This window comes from Zingiber officinale, chromosome 1A (genome assembly GCF_018446385.1).
Source record: "Zingiber officinale cultivar Zhangliang chromosome 1A, Zo_v1.1, whole genome shotgun sequence".
NCBI lineage: Eukaryota > Viridiplantae > Streptophyta > Magnoliopsida > Zingiberales > Zingiberaceae > Zingiber > Zingiber officinale.
The window spans coordinates 143,453,636-143,459,802 of NC_055987.1; positions in this window are offsets into that span (position 1 = coordinate 143,453,636).

The window sequence follows — 6,167 nt, forward strand, 5'->3', positions numbered from 1 at the left end:
CAGCCACCAACCACCCAAAGGGCCAAGAGCGGAGGGAGAGCGGTCATACCAGGAGACTAGGACACATGTCATGCAGCATGTGGCTTCCGATCGGCTGAAAATGACAAGAGGCAAGGTATGGATGCCTATGTTTTGCTTCTTTCACCAATAGCCGACTTACAACACGCGAGATTGCCGCAGTATAACGCCAATTGTTAGCCGACCAGCTCCAAGAGGATACCACCTCCGATCTCCAACTCCCGATCGGCGACAGAGGCAATGGTCTTCTGGGCGACAAGAGTATGAAAGAGGAATGCTCGAGCAGTCCAATCGGCACCAGGGGAGGGATAACGTCGATCCTTCCAGAGTCCTTGTCGAGCGAAATAAGCCTCCCGCTCGAGAAGAAGAAATGCATCCCGAGGAGAAATAGGAATGATCGCGAGAGGGCCGACCGGCTGTGACTCCAATAGAGCCAGGAAGTCGTACACTCGGCGGTTGGAGATCCACGCTGTAGGATGCAGCAGGGAGAAAATCAAAGGGTCCGAGATCAGCTTTGGCCCTAGCAACTTGGAGGAAGTAGAGATCCCTCATGACGATGCGCTGATCATCCAAGCAGTAATTGCTAATTATACTATTCACTGAACTTTTGTTGATACAAGGAGTTCGGTAAATATCATCTTCAAGAAGGCGTTCGATCAATTACAAATTGATTAAAGTGAGTTGCTGCCCATGACGACCCCACTTTATGGCTTCATGGGCAACAAGATACTACCGCTCGGACAGGCCCGACTGGCCGTCTCACTCAGAGAAGAGCCACTGAGGAGAACCAGGACCACAAACTTCATCGTGGTGGACGTATAGTCGGCCTACAATGTCATCCTAGGTCGACCGACCCTCAATGAATTCTAGGCAGTGGTGTCTACCTATTGCCAAAAGATCAAGTTCCCAGTGGACGACCATGTGAGTGAAGTCAGAGATGATCAACTGGCCGCTTGGTGATGCTATGTCGAGATGGTCAAAACTGAAGCAAAAGCGCTTCGAAGAATCCTCACTTGGAGGTGAACGTCGTCATCAGAAAGCTTCGGGGGATGGTCTACGAAGAACTTCAAGTCTAGAACCATCCAAGCTGGACGGATGCCACCATATTAATTATGGCCGATCGAGAACCCAAGAAGGAGGCAGAGCAACGATAGAGCGTAAATCATCTACAACCCTATAGGGTTGGATCAGAGGTGCGTGAGTGAATACTATGTATTTTTTTTATATCTCCTGAACGAAGGGCAAAATCTAAATAAAAAGTGAAGGCCTCTTGAAACGTGTCTCCATCAACGGTCGAGCGGCAACCTTAAACCCAGGATAACAGCAATGGTCGAGCAGCGACCTTGAACCTCGTCTCCATCAACGGTCGAGCAGCGACCTTAAACGCTCGTCTCCATCAACGGTCGAGCGGCGACCTTAAAACCTTATCTCAATCAACGGTCGAGCGGCGGCCTTAAATACTATCTCCATCAACGATCGAGCGGCGACCTTAAACGCTTGTCTCCATCAACGATTGAGTGGCGACCTTAAACGCTTGTCTCCATTAACGGTCGAGCGGTGACCTTAAATGCTTGTCTCTATCAACGGTCGAGCGGCGACCATACAATCTTGTCTCCATCAACGGTCGAGTGATGACTTTAAACGCTTGTCTCCATCAACGGTCGAGTGACAACTTTAAACTCTTGTCTCCATCAACGGTCGAGTGATGACCTTAAACGCTTGTCTCCATCAACGGTCGAGCGATAACCTTAAACGCTTGTCTCCATCAATAGTCGAGCGACGACCTTGAAACCTTGTCTCCATCAATAGTCGAGCGGCGAGCTTAAACTTGAGATCACATCAACGGTCGTGCGGTGACCTTAAACCCTTGGCTTAATAAGAGGGCAAGCGTCGGCTACTCAAAAGCCTAAGTATTCAAAATATACTAACCATTCGGTACTATTCTTCAAGACATTCCCGGGACCGATCGGAAGTTCGTTGAATCATAATGGAACTCCGAATACAAAAGGATTGGTCGACTAGATAGACTAATCATGGACGATTGAAGTGATGAGGCCACGAGTTCTTGCAATACTCAAAAGAGTTGAGAAACATACAAGGAGATAAAGCTTGTCTGAATGGACAAGAATTCATTAAGACTTTAAAATTTTACAAGACTTCAAAAACTTTACAAGAGCTCTCGGCGTCACTCAAGGTAATCAAGGATGTCATCAGGTAGTGACAAGGTAAGCTTGTCTCAGCTGATGATGTTGCTGGCTAGAGCTGCCGGCAGGTAACCTCCCTTGTGGAGCTGGTCGATTGTCCCATCAATGGCCAAAGCAAAAAGGCGTAGAGCCCGATCAGCGACCTTCTCGTTGAAAGCATTCAAGCAGAGGTAATTCTTCTTCATAGCCTCGAAACAGCTAGGCTCGACATCTTAGTAGGTCTTCAAGGCCGCTCGGAAGGCCTCCAGCTCATCCTTGGCGGTGGCCAGTGCAGTATCCTTGGAGGCGAGTTAGCCACGTAGGGTAGTTTCTTTAGTCGACTGGCTGTTCTGCTCGGCGACTAGGAAGTTCTCAGCTTCCTTGAGTATTTGGGCGAGAGCCCGGGCCTCCTTATTCTTCAGTTCGAGGTCTTCGATGGCCCAATTCTTCCTCATGTTGGCCGACTCAATTTTATTGTCGAAGGTGGTGACCTGCTTATTGAGCCGAGCTAGAAGAGTGGCCTACCCTGAACTCTTCTCCCGTTTGGCCTCGAGCCGTTTATTGCTCTTCGCCAGATGGCTCGAAGTTTGGCCACCTCGGCGTTCGTCTGTTCTTGAGCGGTGAGGATTGGCCCCTTGACACCTTCATTTTCTTCACTTCCTCCTCCAAAAATGCGAGCCTTTGGCACATAGCTAGACTCTCCACCTAGTACTGCAAACAACAAAGTGAATATAAGCGCTAATCGGAAGTAAACTATACAAATGCAAAACTCGCCCCAGTAGCCATCTGGGTGTGGCTGTCCGTGAGTGCCCCCAGAGGCATCACCGCCGCACGGGCCCGAGCATCTTCCCATATTTTGGCGAGCGACCCTTGGATGATAATTTGGTGCTCTAGAACTCAGGGCTCGGTGCTAGATTCGCGCCACTCCTTGGTCGACAAGTGCAGAATCGTTGTAATGTGGCGTTGGACGCTCGGGGCTGACTGTGTAGAAGTTGTCCGCCCGGATGATCGTGATGAAGAGGTCGGTCGGATGCCTGACTTCTTGGTCTTCGATTTTGGTGGAAGGAAGGTCACTGCTGCGCACAGACCATTCCCTGAGGCAGGTCAGATAGGGAGGGTGTCCAATTCGATGACTCAGGACGGGAGCAAAGGTCGACGTCTCCACCTATTCGGCGGACCGAGAAGTGGCGGAACGCGATGAAGGCTCCGCCCGACGCCTCTTACGCCTGATCAGTGGCTCGGCTGAGAAGGCTGAGCCCGAAGCCCCCTCAACTTCAACGACTGGCTGTTGTTCAGAAGGTTGTGAGCCACCAGTCGCCCCACCACTGGCTAAAATGGGAGTCGCCTCGCTCTCGTCTTACGACTCCTCTTGTGAGCTGACCGGCTGCAAGCCGCAGCTCCCTAGTTCTTCCACAATGCCCTCGTTGATCGCGACATCCGTGAGCTTCGCCTTGCCAGCTAGACATGCGCGCAGCATGACTTCGGCTGCAAGAAAGGAAGAAAAATTAGTTAGAATCAAAGAAAGGAGTAAAGTGGTTGTATACCTAGGTTGAACGTGAGCTGGGTGTGGATCGGACTCAAGCCGAAGATATACAGTACACCCTCCAGCAACAGCTTGTGGATGTCGTATTTCTGACTGGCCAACATTGAGGTTGCATTGAGATAGTCTGATCAGCTCTTGTACTTCTTTAATGGAGGTTGAGTCGCCACGTCTAGTTACCAGTTTGTTGGGAAGTCTGACAGCTTGGGAAATCGCACAAAAAAGAAGTACCCCTTTCAATGTTTGTTGGAGGTCGGCATTTTATCAAAGAAAACCAAGTCCACTTGGGCTTGGAAAAGAAAAGTCCCCGGCTCGGACGACTTAGGATAATAAAAGTAATGAAAGAGCCGGGGAGTCAGGGGAATGTCGTGCAGGCGAAAGAGAACCACCACCCCACACAGTAACTGAAAGGAGTTCAGCACTAGTTGATGAAGGGAGACTCGAAAATATTTGCACACAACTGAAAAGAAGGGGTAGATGGTGAACCACAGACCGACGGTGAAATGGTGCCTAAAGAAGCAAATACAGTCGGGCGGCGGAGAATTTGGTTGATCGGAAGGGGAGGGAAGGATAACTTCGTATTCGGGAGGAAGCTCAAAAGTGGCTTTCAGACTCTCAACATCGTCGGCGTCAAACCAGTACTCGGTAGAAGTGTACCAGAGTCCAGGGATGCCAGCGGGAGGCTGTGAAGAACTCACCATCTCAAAACAAGGTGGAGATTCGAAGGACAGAAAACCTACTGGCGGAATTATCGCCGGAACACTAAGACACCGAAAAACTTGGAAGACAAGGAAGGACAGACGCCGAGAGATGAGAAAACAAGGGGCAATGGGGAGAAAGCTTACTGGAAAGGTTGTCGGAGTAGCGAAAAAGAAGGATGTCGCCGGAGCACAAGAGCATCGTCGAAGAATTCACTTCAAGTGCGCAAATGCAATGACACGCATGGGCTTATAAACCTGGGGGTTGACCGACCGGAGTCGTCCGATTTCGGCTGAACGGTCAACCCACTAGCCCTAACATTACACTTCTAATGATATCCAATGATATCCTTTTGGGAGTTGGTGCCGCCGACACCGAGCATGGACTGCCAGAAGATCATACGACGGAAGCTTCCATTGTCACTTCAGAGATATGCTCGGCCCATTAAGGTACTATGACAGGGACACTTTACTAACAAGTCTTTTCAAGAAAAACTTTGAGAAGCATGCTCACCTTGGGAAGTGTGTGTGCGTGCTATCAGAGCTCTATATAAAAGAGGGTCTAAGCATCGACGGAGGTATGCAATATTCATTGTCTGCGCTACAGTCTTCTTGTTGCTCCGCCTTATTCTTCATCGCCGGTGACTGACTTGAGCGTCGGAGGGCCAACGTTGGGGACCCCTTCCCTGGCTCGGCACTGACATAGTTTGTGTTGTAGGTCCGAGCGAAGTTCACAGGAGGTCAGCATGAGTGCCACATCCTTCACAAATTTGAGGAGTTCTAATTTGAGGAAGATCGATCACTATATTCTTCTGTTTTAGTGTTTTCAATCCACCAAAATTTAGATGTCTATAGCGAAAGTGTCATAATAATGCCGCATCATCAAATATGATGAAAAACATGAATGTGATGTAGTATGAAGATAAAGCGCAAATATACGATTTGCTTTCATGTTAACTTGTGCAATTAAGCCCAACTTTGCATCTTGAATTTCACAAACTCTTTCTTTAATTTCATATCCTTTTTCTTGTAATTGACCCACATTAAGCAAATTAGTCTTTAAATCTGGCACAAAAAGAATATTAGAGATAATATGGGTAGAATCCCCTTTTACTTGTATGGTTATCTTTCCTTTTCCCATAACAGAAATTGTAGAGTTGAAGACAAATTTGACAGAACTACGAAAGGATTTATCTAAGCCTGAAAATGTATCCTTTTCTCCACACATGTGATTGTCGCAGCCTGTATCTAAATACCATATATTCCATTGAGTTTTCTCCTTCTCATGGCATACCATTAAAAGGGACACTTCTTTTTCTTCTGCAAAGTTAGTTTGATCCCTATTGTATTTCTTCAAATTAGTATAATATTATGGTCTATAATGGTCATAACTATGACATCAATAACATTCAACATTAGACTTATTTGCTGACTTTGTTCTATTAGTTGTAGAATAATGGCTTTCACATCCTCTATCTCTCCTTTGAAAATAGTTTTACTGGTGTTGATTTTGTTGTTGGTTTCCATGATCATTGTTGTTTCTACCTCCTCTTCCTCTTCCTTGACCTTAGCCTCTTCTTCGTCCTCTATCACTTCTACCATTTGTAGAGTGATTTTCTGATAAAACCTTCAATACTTGCTCCTCTTTTTCATATTGATTGATTTTCTACTCATGAATTAATAATGAACTTTGTAATTCATTAATTGAAAGTAGACTTACATCATTTG